The sequence below is a fragment of the Hyperolius riggenbachi genome, chromosome 3 (genome assembly GCF_040937935.1).
Source record: "Hyperolius riggenbachi isolate aHypRig1 chromosome 3, aHypRig1.pri, whole genome shotgun sequence".
Lineage (NCBI taxonomy): Eukaryota > Metazoa > Chordata > Amphibia > Anura > Hyperoliidae > Hyperolius > Hyperolius riggenbachi.
This window is the reverse complement of record NC_090648.1, coordinates 136,070,085-136,088,462: the sequence shown is the minus strand read 5'-3', so window position 1 is coordinate 136,088,462 and position 18,378 is coordinate 136,070,085. Positions and strand designations below refer to the sequence as shown.

General features: G+C 45.0%; 1 protein-coding gene across 1 annotated transcript in view; it reads right to left on the bottom strand.

Annotated features, from left to right (window-relative positions):
• ADGRA2 (adhesion G protein-coupled receptor A2) overlaps nucleotides 1–18,378 on the bottom strand; it is a 241,145-nt gene that overhangs the window by 185,058 nt on the left and 37,709 nt on the right. The gene's annotated exons all lie outside the window — the stretch shown is intronic.

Sequence of the window (18,378 nt, the reverse complement as noted above, 5' to 3'; positions counted from 1 at the left end):
AGCAGATGGATCCTCTCTCTGCTTGTCATAGTGTGTATTTTCATGCCACCCATTCCATCCACTATTCCATTTGGCGATGAACTTATACAAGCAGGGCTCCCTCTGTACCTTGCAACCATTACTGTATTTATCAAGATGGGACGTTATGGCGGCAATGTGTAACATTTCCAGTCCTGAACCGCAGATCCATGTATGAGGAGAAGCCATGATAACATCAGGGCAGAGACATTCACTACACTATAAGTTGGAAGAAGACTGCCCCAGTCCTTAGTTGTCATTCAAATACTTACTACATTATTATTATTACAATAAACCAGTTTCTGCCACAGCCCCAGGACACAGAATGGCCCCAATCTCTATAACATTAGTATGCTCTATAGAAAAATGGTCTGAATACACAGTGATGGGAGGAGTCACGTTGGTATGGGGGAGGTTATTCTTATTATGACTATGTGATTGGCTGTTCCCAGCCCCAGATTGTTCATTGCATTTTGTGATTGGGTCATACTGCTAAAACACTGAGTGGGGATCTCTTTAGGCACTAGTAGACATTTTTGGAGTTGGTGCAAGGGGCATAACTCCAAATCATTGGGGCCCCCCACAGCACAAGATCGATGGGGCCCACCAATGTTCACACCCTTTCCCTTGCCTCCCTCTGGTGATCCTCACCAGACTGATGGTCCATCTTGCAAGGGTCATAAAAAAGTGTGGACATGGTAATCGGCACATCCATAACAAGTGTAGCCAGAAATACACCTGATCTAAAGCATGGATCCCTTTATTGGTGGAAGTCAGTGGCGTAGCTAAGGAGCAGTGGGCCCCGATGCAAGTTTTACATGGGGCCCCCCAAGCACTCTATATCGTAACAATTTATACGGCGCCCCAAAACCTGCCAAGGGCAACTACAGTGTCAGAGTTGCAAGAAGAGGATGGGGAACAGTTTGTTAAGGATTACCACTATTCAAAGTATCTATAAAAGTGATTATTATGAGCACAGGACCAATAGATAGTTAATACTGTAGTTGACGGAGGTCCCTTCGGGGCCCCTCTGGCCCAAGGGCCCCGATGCGGTCGCTACCTCTGCAACCCCTATTGCTACGCCCCTGGTGGAAGTGATGTAGTAATTGGGGCCTCCTTACAGCTCTGGACCCTCCTGCATTTGCAGGTGCTGCTCCCCTGTAGTTTTGCCCCTTTGCAATGTTGTTTCCAGACATCAGATCCAGGTGGTTTTTTATTACGTCTTATGTTATATATTATTTTTCAATTATACTGCCAAACCTCTTTTCTGTTGGATGAAACATTCAGAAATCAGGCACTGAGCAATTTAATGTGTAATTTATTTAAACCTAGATCTTAAGACCTTTTAGACCTTTAGTTCACGCTCTGATAATTTAGTGGCATATGTCAAAACCAGCTCTCTGAGACCTTTTGAATGAAAGTTACATATTCCTTTGAGTCTGGAACAATAGTAAAAATACTGCCAAACAAATTGGTCTTGATCTTTTCAGTGTCCAGATCATCATCTACAGCTGGAGAAGATTCCAAACCCCAATCAAGTTCATATCAACAATAGAATGCAAGAGTTTCATTGCATGACCTACAGGTAGCTCTCATCACTACCAATGACAAAGGGCATGTGTGTAAAGTTATACAAAGAAACTTAACAAATGATATCAGCATGCAATGTGTGCCCAAAGTAAACCTTTGCTGTCCAGAAAGAGCGTTAAGGCAATGCTAATTCTTACTAATAAACATCCAGGTAAATATTAGCACTTCTGAAACAATGTGCACTATGATACCCTACGATGACCTGAGGCAACGACAGACTAATTGGCAACACCACCGGAAGCTTAACAAGAACCGTGAAAGCATTTCTGCAAAAAAATCTGCAAAGCATGGGGGTTTAGTTTAAAAGTTTGACGCTGCTGCATCAAGGGCTGTGAAGCTCACCATTGAAGCCTATCTAGTCCTAGTCTATGGGCTCGATTCACAAAGCGGTGCTAACCTAGTTAGCACGCCTAAAGGCTTTGGGCGTGCTAACTAGGGTGCTAAGTCGTTAGCACGCACAAAGCTTTAAGAAATCGCGTGCAAAGTTATGCGTGGAAAACTTTACGCGAGTAAACCTTTATGCACGCATAAAGGTTTACGCGCGTAAAGTTCTGCGCGCATACCTTTGCACGCGATGCGTCTCGCGCGAATTAGCATGCGAAAAGCTCTTACAGGCGTGCTAACAGTTAGCACTGCTTTGTGAATCAAGCCCCTATCAGTCTGTTTTGTGTTGCTAGAACTCTTGCATCATTTGCGAGGCTCCAGGACCTCTAGAGCAGCCCCTACTCTTTGGAACTACCTCCCCCATCAAGCTTGCCTCCACCTTCAACTCATTCAAGCAGGCCTTAAAAACCCATTTGTTCACCATTGCATATCCGCCATCTTCATAGCTCAAACCCCTTCCCCTAGACTTACACTCCCCACCTTATGTGTCTTTTCCCCCACCCCTTAGATTGTAAGCCTATTTGGCAGGGCCCTCCTCGCTGGGTGCTCTTCTCCACCACCATATGGACTCACTGACTTGTTTGCTATATGTATTCCTACATTGTTACATCATTATTCTGTGTACCATTGTTGACTGCTATAATGTGCTTGTGTAACCTTGTTCAATATTGAAAGGTCTCCCCTATTTTGCCATTCTTCACTTAGGGGTGAATTTACTTTTGATGCCAGTGGTTTAAACATTTATTGCTATGTTTTGAGTTATTTTGATGGGACAGCAAATTTACACTGTTATACAAGCTGTACACTGACTACTTTACATTGTATGCAGTGGCGTAGCTAAGGTGCTGTGGGCCCTGATGCAAGTTTTACAGTGGGGCCCCCCAAGCATAACATTGCCAAACATAACAATTGCCTCCAGAGCCGGATTAAGGCTAAATGGGGCCCTAAGCAAAGTAACTGATTTGGGCCCCCCATCATGTCGTAAAAGAATCAGAAGATGCAGCTGCACAGCAACATGCCGCACACACCAGGGCAGCCGAGCTACTGGTTGCTATGGGTAACAGCCTGCTTTCCTCTGTGGGTGCACAATGCAGGGAATAGCAGCGGCAAAATGCAGAGTGAGAGATGAATGGCTGGGACATTTGCACTCAGGGGTGAAGAGGGCGCCAGATATCACAGCAGCAGCACTTTCCCCCTGCATCTCCAGCCTGGCAATAGCAGAAAGCTCTGGACACCGCCAAACCGGAAGCCATTCCCCAGACAGAATTACATAACCACCCCCAACACCGAACAACCGATTTCCTCCCAAACTAGACAGCCACCATGCAGCCTCCATCCCAGTGAATACGATAGTCCAGCAGAGAAGGCAGCCGCAGCGGGGGAGAATGACAGCACCAGATGACTCACATTCACCTATTGTGATCCAAGCAATAGAGGTCCCGTCATCCGGAGCCCATCTGTCTCCTCTAGAGTGCTGCCGCTCTGTTACTACTACTATTACTACTTCCTACTTCCTGTCTGATCTGAGAATCAGGAAGTTCAGAGCGAGCGGCTGCACTGTAGAAGAGACAGATGGGTTTCAGATGACGGGATCTCTATCGCTTGGATCATAGATAGGTGAGTGAGCGTTTGCCATCTGCTGCTATCATTCTTGCTACAGCTGTGGTTCTCTGTGGGAAGGGAGGGCGGAGTGGGCAGCGGCAGAGCGCACAGTAGCAGGAGGGGGACCTAGGAGGAGAGCCTGGCTCTGAAGACAATCAGCAGCGCGCAGCATCATTTGACAAGACAAGACAAATAACATTTATATCGCGCTTTTCTCCTGGCGGACTCAAAGCGCCAGAGCTGCAGCCACAAGGAAGCAGTGTTAGAGAGACTTGCCTAAGGTCTCCTACTGAATAGGTGCTGGCTTACTGAACAGGCAGAGCCGAGATTCGAACCCTGGTCTCCTGTGTCAGAGGCAGAGCCCTTAAAGGGACTCCGAGCAGTGCCTGTGGGTATGCCTTTAAGCATACCCACAACTATTACATCCTCACATCTACCAGCATGATGTTTGTAATAATATCCCCCTGGGTTCCCTATATTTCATTGCATTGTGCTGAATTGAGCTGTCGACTTTGGAGAAAAGTCATCCTGTGGCCGCGATTTAGCGAAAACTAAAAGGCATAGGGCAGCCATTTATATATCATTGGAAAGAGGAGAAAGAGAGCTTTAAAATGATATGCATCTTTCCATAGTTACTGCACTGGTCAGAGTCCCTTTAACCATTATACCATCCAGCCACCGCTGACAGGATGGCAAGGGCTGGTTTATGTGCTGATGGGGCCCCTTTGACTCTGAATGGGGCCCCAAGTGACTGCTTTTGTTGCCTGGTCGGTAATCCGGCCCTGATTGCCACTGCGCACCAAAACCTGCCAATGGCAACTACAGTGTCAGAGGTGCAAGAAGGGGATGGGGAGCAGTTTGTAAGTGATTACCACCATTCAAAGTATCTATAGAAGTGATTATTATGAGCACAGGACCAATAGAGAGCTAATACTGTAGTTGAGGGAGGGCCTTTCGGGGCCCCTCTGGCCCAAGGGCCACGATGCGGTCGCTACCTCTGCACCCCCTATTGCTACGCCCCTGATTGTATGAAAGTGTCACACTTGTTGTACCATGAAAATATACAATAAAATATTTGCATAAATGTGAGAGAAGTACTCACTTTTGTGAGATACTTTATTTGCCTATAAAAAGGGATTGTATAGCAAAACTGTTTGTAAAAGGGTTCCTTTTGCCTCAGTTTAAGGTACCCATTAACGATACAATCTCTCAAATGATCGACTGTACAATTAAATCATTGCAATTGACCTCCCGATCGATCCAATCAATTATACCTTCGATCGTTCAGGAATTTGTACTGTTAATGGGCACTTTAAAATTTGTTCCAGGCTTGCAGTTGTGATCAAGTCATGCAGACCCAGAGACTGTCAGGACCACGTTTAGGTCCTATTCACACTGAATCAGTTGCTGTCAGTTATAACAGACAATTTATGTGCAGTTCAGTGTCCATGTTTCCCTATGGGCCAGTTCACATTATATGCATTTAAACTGAAAGCTTTTCACAATGTACTCCTATGGAACAACTGATCAGTTAATGTATCTGTTTTTCAGCATTCAGGGTGTAAGAGGCTTTAGTCACTTGCACTCACTGGGCTCGATTCACAAAGCGGTGCTAACCCAGTTAGAGACTTTAGGCGTGATAACCATTGCACCACGCTGGTGAAAAGCCAGTTTAGGCGTGATAAGTTTAGGTGTGATAAGTTTAGGTGTGATAAGTTTAGGCATGCTAAGTTTAGATAAATGTAGATAGCGTGCAAAGTCCCGCACGCAAAGCAGCGCCATTAAACTCTATGCAAAGTGCACCAGACTTTGCTAGCGCAAAACTTTTGATCAGCTGTGCACTGCGGTGCTAACGCAGTTGGTGCTTAAACTTATCATGCCTAAACTTATCACACCTAAACTTATCATGCCTAAACTTATCACACCTAAACTTATCACACCTAAACGTATCATGCCTAAACTGAGTTTAGGCATGATAAAGGGCTTTTCACCAGTGTGCTAACTGTTAGCACCGCTTTGTGAATCAGGCCCACTGTAATAGCTTGTATACCTTCATTAGTTGGGTGGCTTATCTGTGGCCATAATAATGTGGCATATACATCCAGCCCACAGTAACTCATCTGAACATTACTGTTATTGAAGTGCAGGCAGCTATACAGCATCACACCTTGCACACTGTCACAGCCCGTTATTGTAAGTGCAGGCAGCTATACAGCATCACACCTTGCACACTGTCACAGCCCGTTATTGTAAGTGCAGTCAGCTATACAGCATCACACCTTGCGCACTGTCACAGCCCGTTATTGTAAGTGCAGGCAGCTATACAGCATCACACCTTGCGCACTGTCACAGCCCGTTATTGTAAGTGCAGGCAGCTATACAGCATCACACCTTGCGCACTGTCACAGCCCGTTATTGTAAGTGCAGGCAGCTATACAGCATCACACCTTGCACACAGTCACAGCCCGTTATTGTAACTGCAGGCAGCTATACAGCATCACACCTTGCACACTGTCACAGCCCGTTATTGTAAGTGCAGGCAGCTATACAGCATCACACCTTGCGCACTGTCACAGCCCGTTATTGTAAGTGCAGGCAGCTATACAGCATCACACCTTGCACACTGTCACAGCCCGTTATTGTAAGTGCAGGCAGCTATACAGCATCACACCTTGCACACTGTCACAGCCCGTTATTGTAAGTGCAGGCAGCTATACAGCATCACACCTTGCACACTGTCACAGCCCGTTATTGTAAGTGCAGGCAGCTATACAGCATCACACCTTGCACACTGTCACAGCCCATTATTGTAAGTGCAGGCAGCTATACAGCATCACACCTTGCGCACTGTCACAGCCCGTTATTGTAAGTGCAGGCAGCTATACAGCATCACACCTTGCACACTGTCACAGCCCGTTATTGTAAGTGCAGGCAGCTATACAGCATCACACCTTGCGCACTGTCACAGCCCGTTATTGTAAGTGCAGGCAGCTATACAGCATCACACCTTGCACACTGTCACAGCCTGTTATTGTAAGTGCAGGCAGCTATACAGCATCACACCTTGCACACTGTCACAGCCCGTTATTGTAAGTGCAGGCAGCTATACAGCATCACACCTTGCACACTGTCACAGCCCGTTATTGTAAGTGCAGGCAGCTATACAGCATCACACCTTGCACACTGTCACAGCCCGTTATTGTAAGTGCAGTCAGCTATACAGCATCACACCTTGCGCACTGTCACAGCCCGTTATTGTAAGTGCAGGCAGCTATACAGCATCACACCTTGCGCACTGTCACAGCCCCTTATTGTAAGTGCAGGCAGCTATACAGCATCACACCTTGCGCACTGTCACAGCCCGTTATTGTAAGTGCAGGCAGCTATACAGCATCACACCTTGCACACAGTCACAGCCCGTTATTGTAACTGCAGGCAGCTATACAGCATCACACCTTGCACACTGTCACAGCCCGTTATTGTAAGTGCAGGCAGCTATACAGCATCACACCTTGCGCACTGTCACAGCCCGTTATTGTAAGTGCAGGCAGCTATACAGCATCACACCTTGCACACTGTCACAGCCCGTTATTGTAAGTGCAGGCAGCTATACAGCATCACACCTTGCACACTGTCACAGCCCGTTATTGTAAGTGCAGGCAGCTATACAGCATCACACCTTGCACACTGTCACAGCCCGTTATTGTAAGTGCAGGCAGCTATACAGCATCACACCTTGCACACTGTCACAGCCCATTATTGTAAGTGCAGGCAGCTATACAGCATCACACCTTGCGCACTGTCACAGCCCGTTATTGTAAGTGCAGGCAGCTATACAGCATCACACCTTGCACACTGTCACAGCCCGTTATTGTAAGTGCAGGCAGCTATACAGCATCACACCTTGCGCACTGTCACAGCCCGTTATTGTAAGTGCAGGCAGCTATACAGCATCACACCTTGCACACTGTCACAGCCTGTTATTGTAAGTGCAGGCAGCTATACAGCATCACACCTTGCACACTGTCACAGCCCGTTATTGTAAGTGCAGGCAGCTATACAGCATCACACCTTGCGCACTGTCACAGCCCGTTATTGTAAGTGCAGGCAGCTATTCAGCATCACACCTTGCACACTGTCACAGCCCGTTATTGTAAGTGCAGGCAGTTATACAGCATCACACCTTGCGCACTGTCACAGCCCGTTATTGTAAGTGCAGGCAGCTATTCAGCATCACACCTTGCACACTGTCACAGCCCGTTATTGTAAGTGCAGGCAGCTATACGGCATCACACCTTGCGCACTGTCACAGCCCGTTATTGTAAGTGCAGGCAGCTATACAGCATCACACCTTGCACACTGTCACAGCCCGTTATTGTAAGTGCAGGCAGCTATACAGAAGCACATCCAACAGCATCACACCTAGCGCACTGTCACAGCCTGTTATTGTAAGTGCAGGCAGCTATACAGAAGCACATCCAACAGCATCACACCTTGCGCACTGTCACAGCCATGTGACCTGATGATGGCTGATTCTCCTGATGTCACTCCCTATCCCAGGGTCGGGCCAAGGCGAGAGAGGCTCCAGCCTCAGGGCGCAGTGTAGGAGGGGGCGCACAACTCACTCAGCCATCATTCTCCTATTGTGTTTGAAGCAGAGAGAAATAAGAAAAGGGGATATATGGCAGTGACTGCAAACCAAATAACTAGAGATTAAAGTGTTGGGGGCCCTGGGGTAACTCTTAGTCTAAAAGCAATGTGTGACAGCTGTGGTGGGAGGGATGGAGGGGCGCACTTTGGTGTATCAACCTTGGGTGCTGGAGGACCTTGTCCCGACTCTGCCGTATCCTATGCAACCACTTTCCCACAAAAAGTGATTAAGTGCTGCTGTGTAACAAGTAAGCACTGCATGTCTTAAAATCACATTCTTAGGTGGAAATGTCACCCTCTTAATTCCAACTCAGCCAAAACATTTTTACTTCAGTGTATTTTTTAACATCCTGCCAAGTTTTTTTCTGATTGCTTGAACATTTCCCATAGAAGCGGAATGCTTAATTCTCTTTTTACAAAACAGCTTTCATTAATGTGTGAGGAATCTGTGGCCATCCTGGTTGCAACACAAGGAAGTGCTGCTGCAGTGCAAGTCTAAGACCTAGGTTCGCAACGCGTAGTATATGTACCCCAAGGGGTACTTCTGATGGTTCCAGGGGGTACTCAGCCTTGATATACTTAAAGAATAACATATTTAGAGTTTTAGAAAATGATCAATCTTATTTAACCCTTTGGGGACCGGCCACGTAACCCCCCCTTAAGGACTAGGCAAATTTGCATGGGGGAGGGGGGTCAGGCATCCGGATCCCGGCTGGCACTAGCTGGGCATGGTGTCCCTGTTTGATCCGGATGTCCCACCTGTAGCCAGCAGCCTTTACTCACCTTCCAGGCTCCAGTGAGTTTTTGTTTCTCCCCTTTTTGCTTACATTTTAATTATAATTAAGCTTAAATTAGACTCTATGATATAAGACATACATTATTACAAATAACAATACAATAACAAACAAAACATAGGGAAAGAGAGGAGAAAAAAGGAGGGAGAGAAAAAAAAAATCCAGCCACCAACGAATTTAAACAACAATTTACAATCTGTGTTTAGGTTAGTTCACCAATAGGAAAGAGTAGCGTAAAATCTTCAGCTACTTCTCTAAACTAGAGATCCACAGAGTATAAGAATTCATGGGTGGTGCTGCTAAATAGCTGAATAACTCTGAGTTAATGTTTTCCTCAATTCTTAAATAAGAGGAGGTTTTATCTTTCCATTCCCTCAAGCTAGGCATAGAAGTGGTTTTCCAATGATCTGCAATTATTTTTCGAGCAATTAATAGTGTGAAATTCACGGCCTTCCACATAATGTCATCCTCAATGCCAGAACCTGGCTCTTTACTGCATCCAAATAACACCACAAATATATTGACATTTAAATTAAGATCGAAATGTCTATTAATATAATCAAAAATGCTATTCCAAAACGGTAAAATCCTAGAGCAGTGGTACCACATATGTAGATAGTTAGGCCTTGTCCTTAACCAGGTTTGTCCTTAAATTGTGCTAAACCAAAACTTTGCAGAGATGTAATTGGGGACATCATCCTTGCGTCCCTTTTGGGTTTAATATAATTATAAAGTGCCAGTATACTTGGTCTTATTAAAGGGTGGAAAATACGTTTGGAAAATATAAATAATAATCTATAGTTCCAAGATGATATAATATTATCATCAATCCAACCTAGCTCCAATAAAACCAGATATTGGTCCGATCGTCCCGTCTCCAAGACAGTACCCTGTTTAAGTAATAATTCATAATTATACAAATCGGGGGCGCCCAACCCACCATAATATTTGTCCTTAGGCAGTGTTCTATAGCAAATTTATGCCAAATGAATTCTTGAAGAAATCTATGGCAGTCTTTAAACCATTGTTTTGGAATAGAGATTGGCAAGTTCTGAAAAAGGAATAACATTTTACGTGTAATCATCATCTGGATGATAGCAATCCTGGCTATACTATTAAAATAAAGGTGGATCCCACATATTCAAGAGTTTTTTACATTCTGTGATCACATTCCCATAATTGAGTTGAAAAAAATCGTTCAAATTTTTACTAATCTTAATTCCAAGATATTTGATAAATGTATTACGCCAACCCAAACTGTATCTCTGACCTATAGATTCTTTTGGTGCAGGGACACAATCTAGATCTAAAATTAATGTTTTTTCTGAATTGATCTTAAATCCTGATTCCAGGTTCCAGTGATGACCCGCAGTGGACCCCTCCGCTCTGGCCGCCATCCCAGCTCGTACTGACTCAGTTCCGGGTCGTGGCTTAATGATGTCATCAATCCGGGACCCGGCACTGACGTCAGAGCGAGCGGGGATGCCGGCCAGAGCGGTGGGGAGCGCCGAGGGAACGTCAGAGAGGTGAGTGGGTCCTCTTCTTCCCCCCTCCTGCCGCAGCTGTCACAGTGATCACTATGATCCGCTGGCGAGAATAGTGATCATGTGATCAGAAGTCATACGCGATTGCTTCTGATCACTGAGGGGAGATTATCAGCTGTCATATGACAGCTTAATCTCCCCTCTCGGGTGTGCACAATCGCGTCAAGAGCGGAAACGATGGGCAGGGTAGATCCTACGCTGCATCAGGTTTAAACAGCCACAAGTGAAGCGTAGGTTCTAATATAGGCGGTCCCCAAAAGGTTAAACACCACATTAGTGTTTAGCTAATTAAAAGCAATAGTAAATGCTTGGAAATTGTTTAGAACCAATTACCATGTACTACGATTAAATATATATTATATAATATATATATAATGTTTACTATGCTAGGGGGTACTTGGTGAGCGCAGGGTTTTAAAAGGGGTACATACCAATAAAATGTTGAGAAACACTGGTCTAAGAGACCCTGTGGCCCTCCTATAGATTCATACATTACTATGTGTCATTGGGCAATGTACAGCAATATTACTACATTTTGTCATATAGGATAGGACTAGTACCAATGATCTTGTGTGTCATTTTTTGCCTTTTCCTCTTTTGCATACAACCTGCTGCTTACAGCTGCTTTTTCTGTTAGAGGTTTAACAGCATTATTACCTAAACTGCAGATTAGTAAAGCAACCATAAGATGTCACTGTCTGTAAAATGATGCAATGATCTCTAGGGTATTGTGAGTAGAGTTGGGCCGAACCTCCGATTTTAGGTTCGCGAACTTCCGCGGAACGTTCGGTTCGCGGAAAAGTTCGCGAACCGCAATAGACTTCAATGGGGAGGCGAACTTTGGAAAAAAAAATTCTGCTGGCCACAAAAGTGATCGAAAAGATGTTTCAAGGGGTCTAACACCTGGAGGGGGGCATGGCGGAGTGGGATACACGCCAAAAGTCCCCGGGAAAAATCTGGATTTGACGCAAAGCAGCGTTTTAAGGGCAGAAATCACATTGAATGCTAAATGACAGGCCTAAAGTGCTTTAAAACATCTTGCATGTGTATACATCAATCAGGTAGTGTAATTAAGGTACTGCTTCACACTGACACACCAAACTCACCGTGTAACGCACCGCAAACAGCTGTTTGTGTAGTGACGGCCGTGCTGGAATGGTGCGCACCATGGCGAGAGTGCAGTGGCGGGTTCACTGAACAGGAATACAGTGGCGGGTTCACTGAACAGAACAGGTATGCAGTGGCGGGTTCACAGAACAGGTATGCAGTGGCAGGTTCACTGAACACAACAGGTATGCAGTAGCATGTTCACTGAACAGGTATACAGTGGCGGGTCCACTGAACAGAACAGGTATGCAGTGGCGGGTTCACAGAACAGGTATGCAGTGGCGGGTTCACAGAACAGGTATGCAGTGGCAGGTTCACTGAACAGGTATGCAGTGGCAGGTTCACTGAACAGGTATGCAGTGGTGGGTTCACTGAACAGGAATGCAGTGGTGGGTTCACTGAACAGGTATGCAGTGGTGGGTTCACTGAACAGGTATGCAGTGGTGGGTTCACTGAACAGGTATGCAGTGGTGGGTTCACTGAACAGGTATGCAGTGGTGGGTTCACTGAACAGGTATGCAGTGGTGGGTTCACAGTACAGGTATGCAGTGGTGGGTTCACAGAACAGGTATGCAGTGGCAGGTTCACTGAACAGGTATGCAGTGGGCTCACTGAACAGAACAGGTATGCAGCCAGGAACAAGCTAAGCCTAACTAATCTTTCCCTATGAGAGACAGTCTGCAGCAGCTCGCCCTACTCTCACTAATGCAGGCACACGAGTGACCGTAATGGCCGCCGCTGCCTGCCTTATATAAGGGGGGTGGGGCTCCAGGGGCTAGTGTAGCCTAATTGCTGACTGTGATGTAGAGGGTCAAAGTTGACCCTCCATGGTGCATCATGGGGCAAACCGAACTTCCGCAAACGTTCGCCTGCGGGACGCGAACGCGAACCACGGAAGTTCGCATGGAACCGTTCGCAGGCGAACCGTTCGGCCCAACTCTAATTGTGAGTTCCTGTATTTTCTATGTATAATAAGTTATATAAGCAATATTCCTACAAACTGGCAGAACCATATCCAAGTGTTGCTTCTGGAAAACATGCACGGCTTCATGCACTAAGGTATGACGCGTGTAGAAGTGCTGCAGAAGATGTCAGTGCTATATAAACAGGGATGCTCATCCGGATTCCGGATATCCGGGTAACCCGGATATCCGAACTTTTTTACACTATCCAATTCCGAATTTTTTTAAATCCGGATAGCTATCTGCGGATATTTGGACGCATAACACGGATATCCGCGGATATTGCAGATATCACGATCCGAAACCAATTACCGTACAAAGATAAAATCCCTCCTCCCTCCTCCTCCTCCCTGTTCATGGATCTTGTCTTCCAGGGATTTGTAAGATGTCAAAAGCAAGCTCACATACATTGGCCAGGAATCGAACCCAGGTCACCTGCTTGGAAGGCAGCTATGCTCACCACTATACTACCAACACTACATGCTGAAGCCAGCCAGTTCACTCAACTCTTCAACTACAAGAAAGGGCCAGGAGTAGTCTTAGCTACTGTAATATCTATGTTAGGGCCCTTATTACACTTTCTCTTACAGGGCTATGGAAACCGCAAGGCAAGGCCGTCCCTGTGTGGGCTTGAACCACCAACCTTTTGGTTAACAGCCGAATGCGCTAACCAATTGTACCACAGAGACTGTGCACTCAGTTTCTGCTAAATGATTTTATGGGGATGTATGTGTGTCTTTTGGAGGGAGGAAGTAAGTCTGCTCCAAGAAGTTTAACGCCACTTTTTCCTACAACGGAGCATTCACTGTGTGGCAGCAGAGTGGCGCAGCGGAAGTGTGCTGAGCTCATAACCCAGAGGTCGATGGATCGAAACCATCCTCTGCTAGGCATGATTTCATTTTTGCACCTCGCTTTATCGCATGGGCAAAACGGTTTCCATAGCCCTGTAAGAGAAAGTGTAATAAGGGCCCTGCCGTAAGATAGATATTACGGTAGCTAAAGGCCCATACACGAGCTACAACTGTCGCCACAAACACGTGGCACGCGCATGTTGCGGCGACAGTTGCCCCGTGTGTATGAGGCGCGCACCCCGATCTGTCGCCGGAGACAGCAGTTGCCATGCGATTGGAAAGTTTAATCGCACGGCAACTTCTGTCTTCACAACTGTCGTTAGTCCGCAGTGTGTATGCGGACTAGCGACAGCTACCCACACACTGCAAACTGAGTTTCCGGCGGGGGGCTGAACCTTCGGCGACAGCTTCCGCCGCGTCTCTGCCTGTGGGCAGAGACATGTAGACAGCTGTCACTCAGGCGGAGCTGTCGCCGAGTTGTTGCGCACACGTCTCCTGTGTGCTAGCAACAGCTACAACGGTCCCCCGTGTGTACCTGCCTTAAGACTACTCCTGGGCCTTTCTTCTAGTTGGAGATGAGTGAACTGGCTGGCTTCAGCATGTTATGTTGGTGGTATAGTGGTGAGCATAGCTGCCTTCCAAGCAGTTGACCTGGTTTCAATTCCTGGCCAGTGTATGTGAGCTTGCTTTTGACATCCTACAAATCCCTGGAAGACAAGATCCATGAACAGGGAGGAGGAGGGAGGTATTTTGCACCTTCCAAAACATTTTGGAAGCATTTTAAAGTGCACTTCTGGTTTTTCTATCCACATATCCGAATAGGTCGGATATCCGCGGATAATGCGTCCGGATATCCGCGTTCACGCGGATATCTAAAAGATCGGATTCGGATATCCGAACCGAATCCAGATATCTAGGTATCCGGATCAATTCGGATTTTAAAAAGTACTATCCGAGCACCCCTGTATATAAATACTAAATAATAGTAATGCATTGCGACAAGTGTGTTGCCAGAAGAAGCCAATACAGGAATCAGCGTAACCTTAAAGAGACTCCATAACAAAAATTGCATCCTCTTTTTTATCATCCTACAAGTTCCAAAAGCTATTCTAATGTGTTCTGGCTTACTGCAACACTCTATACTATCACTGTCTCTGTAATAAATCAATGTATCTTTCCCCTGTCAGACTTGCCAGCCTGTGTCTGGAAGGCTGCCAAGTTCTTCAGTGTTGTGGTTCTGCTATGAACTCCCCCTTCCAGGCCCCTCTATGCACACTGCCTGTGTATTATTTAGATTAGGGCAGCTTCTCTCTTCTCTCTTATCTTTTACAAGCTGGATAAATCGTCCTCTGAGCTGGCTGGGCTTTCACATACTGAGGAATTACAGACAAAGGCAAAGCTGTTTGCAGGAAGAAACGAGCAGCCTGAAACTTCAGTGCATGAGAACTGCAGGGGGAAAGAAACACACAAATGATCTCTTGAGATTCAAAAGGAAGGGTGTATACAGCCTGCTTGTGTATGGATGTATTTTCTATGTGTGGACATACTGTACATCAACCTACTTCCTGTTTTGGTGGCCATTTTGTTTGCTTATAAACAAACTTTTTAAAACTGTTTTTAACCACTTTTAATGCGGCGAGGAGCGGCGAAATTGAGACAGAGGGTAATAGGAGATGTACCCTAACGCACTGGTATGTTTACTTTTGTGCGATTTTAACAATACAGATTCTCTTTAAAGAAAACACGAGGTGAAAATAAACTGATGATCTAAACAATTGTATCTATCCTCTGTCTCCTAAAAATGACTTTTTTTTTTTTTTTTTAGATTTCCCACAGTTTTATTTTATTTTTAAATCAACTTTTTAAGTTCTTATGCTAGGTAGACACCATACAATTTTCTGTTACCTGCCAGATAGATTTTTTCCAACATGTTGGGAAAATATATCAGGCAGGTAAATCTAACAGAAAATTGTATAGTGTGTACCTAGCAGCCTTTGATGAATTGATGCCATGCTAGGTACACACCATGCAAGAAAATTGTATAATGTGTACCTAGCATAACAGTTTAATTGTCCCTTGATCAATGACACATACCGGTACATTGAAGTATGCCAAAACTAAAATCTTTGAACTATTGAACCTTTTTATTTCCTTCCTGCTCTCAGAAGTCATATTCTACCAGGAAAGTGTTTTATGGCTTATCAGTGAGGGATATGCTATAGTCCGACCTGGTCCTGACCCGGACAGAAACTGTCACTTGCATACCTGATTTTTATCTTTTTCAGGCAAAGAAAGAAAAAAAGAAAGAAAGATGGCATAGTTATTTGTGTGCTTGGCACCGTACATACATGTCTATCTCATCATGTCACCTCGTGTATCCTATAAGCATAACATTCAAACATTATTCATGCAGTAGTGGTATTAGTCCCTCAGCATCCTGGGGCATATGTGTGGTTAGATCCATCTCACCTTAGTAGACCACCGTGAGAGTTTATATTAGTAAAAATGTGATGTTTGGAGCTTCCCAGCAGTCACTTGTCTCTATTTTAGGTGCAGACAATGACACATGGTGCTTTAACTAGAAACCCTGAGCTGCTAAGGGTAAAAGTACATCAAACGATCCCAGCCTAACGCATTTGTGGCTAATGAGTTTACATTGTGAACAGATGGATGATGGCTTTACAGTGTGAGTGGATGAGCAGCACTAAACAATTTGGTTTACAGTCTGAGCCTTCTGTAAACAAATATGTAATGGATATTGTTTTATTCTGATCATTGTTTAAAGGACAACTAAACGGAACAGAGCACTAAACCCCAAAATTTACATGTTTACCCATGAACCATGAAGGTAAAATTCTTTTGGTTCATGTTTAAAAAAAATGAGCTTTCGCAGGCAGTAAACAAGTTTAAAACTGTTCCTTACCTACAAAAATAAAGATTGGAGCCACCGCTCAACTGCACCGTGCAGAGCAGTGCTGGATCCAAGGCAGCCAGGCCCGGATTTTGAAACAAAAGATCTCCAGGGCTGTGGAGTCGGTCCAAAAATCCACCGACTCCGACTCCTCAGTTTAGGATTCCACCGACTCCGACTCCACGACTCCGACTCCTCTAATTTGCATATTACAATTTTGTTGATTAAAAGTATGTAACATGAAATTCGTCTCTTAACTGCCAACGCTTAGGAATTTTACAAGACAACTGAAGTGAGAAGGATATGTAGACTACTATATTTATTCCCTTTAGACTAAAACTAGTCCTTGGTAAGAGTACTTGTAAAAGGTACAAACCGGAACAAAGAACATCTATCAGGCCCTAGGCAATGTAAGTGTGGGTACATGTAAGAATGATGTGCAGGTACTCTGCAGGGGAATGAGGAGATTGTAAACAGACAACACCTCTGTGTTCAATGTGCACAGCTTTCTCAGTGGATTCCCTGCAGCTCTGTGGGGAGTGCATATGTAGAGTATAGTACTACTGTGTAACAAAGTAAACCTGAGACAGATGAAATTAAAGTTTTATACATACCTGGGGCTTCCTCCAGCCGCCTTCAGGATAATCAGTCCCTCGTTGTCCTCATCCGCCACCTGGATCCTCTGCTTTGAGTCCAGGTACTTGAGCCAGTCAGGCGTAGTGCGCATGCACACACTCCGCCGCCAGGAGCATACTACACCTGTGCAGCACTATTGCGCAGGTGCAGAATGTTCCTGGCTGTGGGAGCGGCATGCGGCCGGACAGCGCTGACTGGCTGAATTACCAGGACTCATAGCAGAAGATCCGGGTGATGGAGGACAGCGAGGGACTGATTAGCCTGAAGGGGGCTGGAGGAAGCCCCAGGTATGTATAAAACTTTACTTTTCATCCGTCTCAGTTACCCTTTAATTTGTAGTCACCAATCCAAATTTTAACAACATATCAAATTATTTGATTTCATCAGCAAAGGGAGTGCATACATTTGCATAAATCAGCATCAATGCAGAATTATTTCCATCTTGTTGACCATCTCTATTAGTGACACAGCTACACACCAGGCTTTATTCTTACAGCATAGATGTTATTTAGTATATATAAGAGATTCCTGTGTACACATCATATAAACAGTCACAATCAGATATGTATATCTGACCTTAAAAATACGGGGACTGCTTTATTGAAGCAGCACAAGTAACTAATTTTGATTGGTTTATTTCATTTTTGTGGACTAAGCACAGCTATTACTGTATATATACTGTATATATACATTATTTTTCATGACTATTATCTGAGAAATAGAACATTTTATCATATTTTCTATTTTAATTACAGTTACAAATTCATTAGGAGTCGGAGTCGGTGCATTTTTTCCCGACTCCGACTCCAGGCACCCAAAATTGCCCGACTCCACGACTCCGACTCCACGACTCCGACTCCACAGCCCTGAAGATCTCTCCACAAAATCGAAATTTATTTAGGACGTATCCTCAAGCAGGTAAAAAGTACATTGGATACGTCCTAAATAAATTTCGATTTTGTGGAAAGATCTTGTTGCAGACCACAACTTCTTTCATATTTGTTCCTTACCTACAGTGCAACATTTTACAATACCAGAAATGCCTAGGCTGTATTTATGTTGGTTTATACCACAGATGGCATCCTCAGTTAAAAAGTAAGAATCAATACATTATTGTTAAGCGCACATCCTTGGATTCCAGTTGTTATCAAATCTACCACCTATTTCTATTCACTGTGTCTTCCAATACTTACAGTGGCAACCTCCACAATAGACACCCAATAGTAAACAGACTCACTAGACTTATTGGCCACTGTTAAGCTACATACACATGGGGGACCGTTGTAGCTGGTCGCTGGCACGTGTACGCGACAGCTTGTCGCCAGGTCC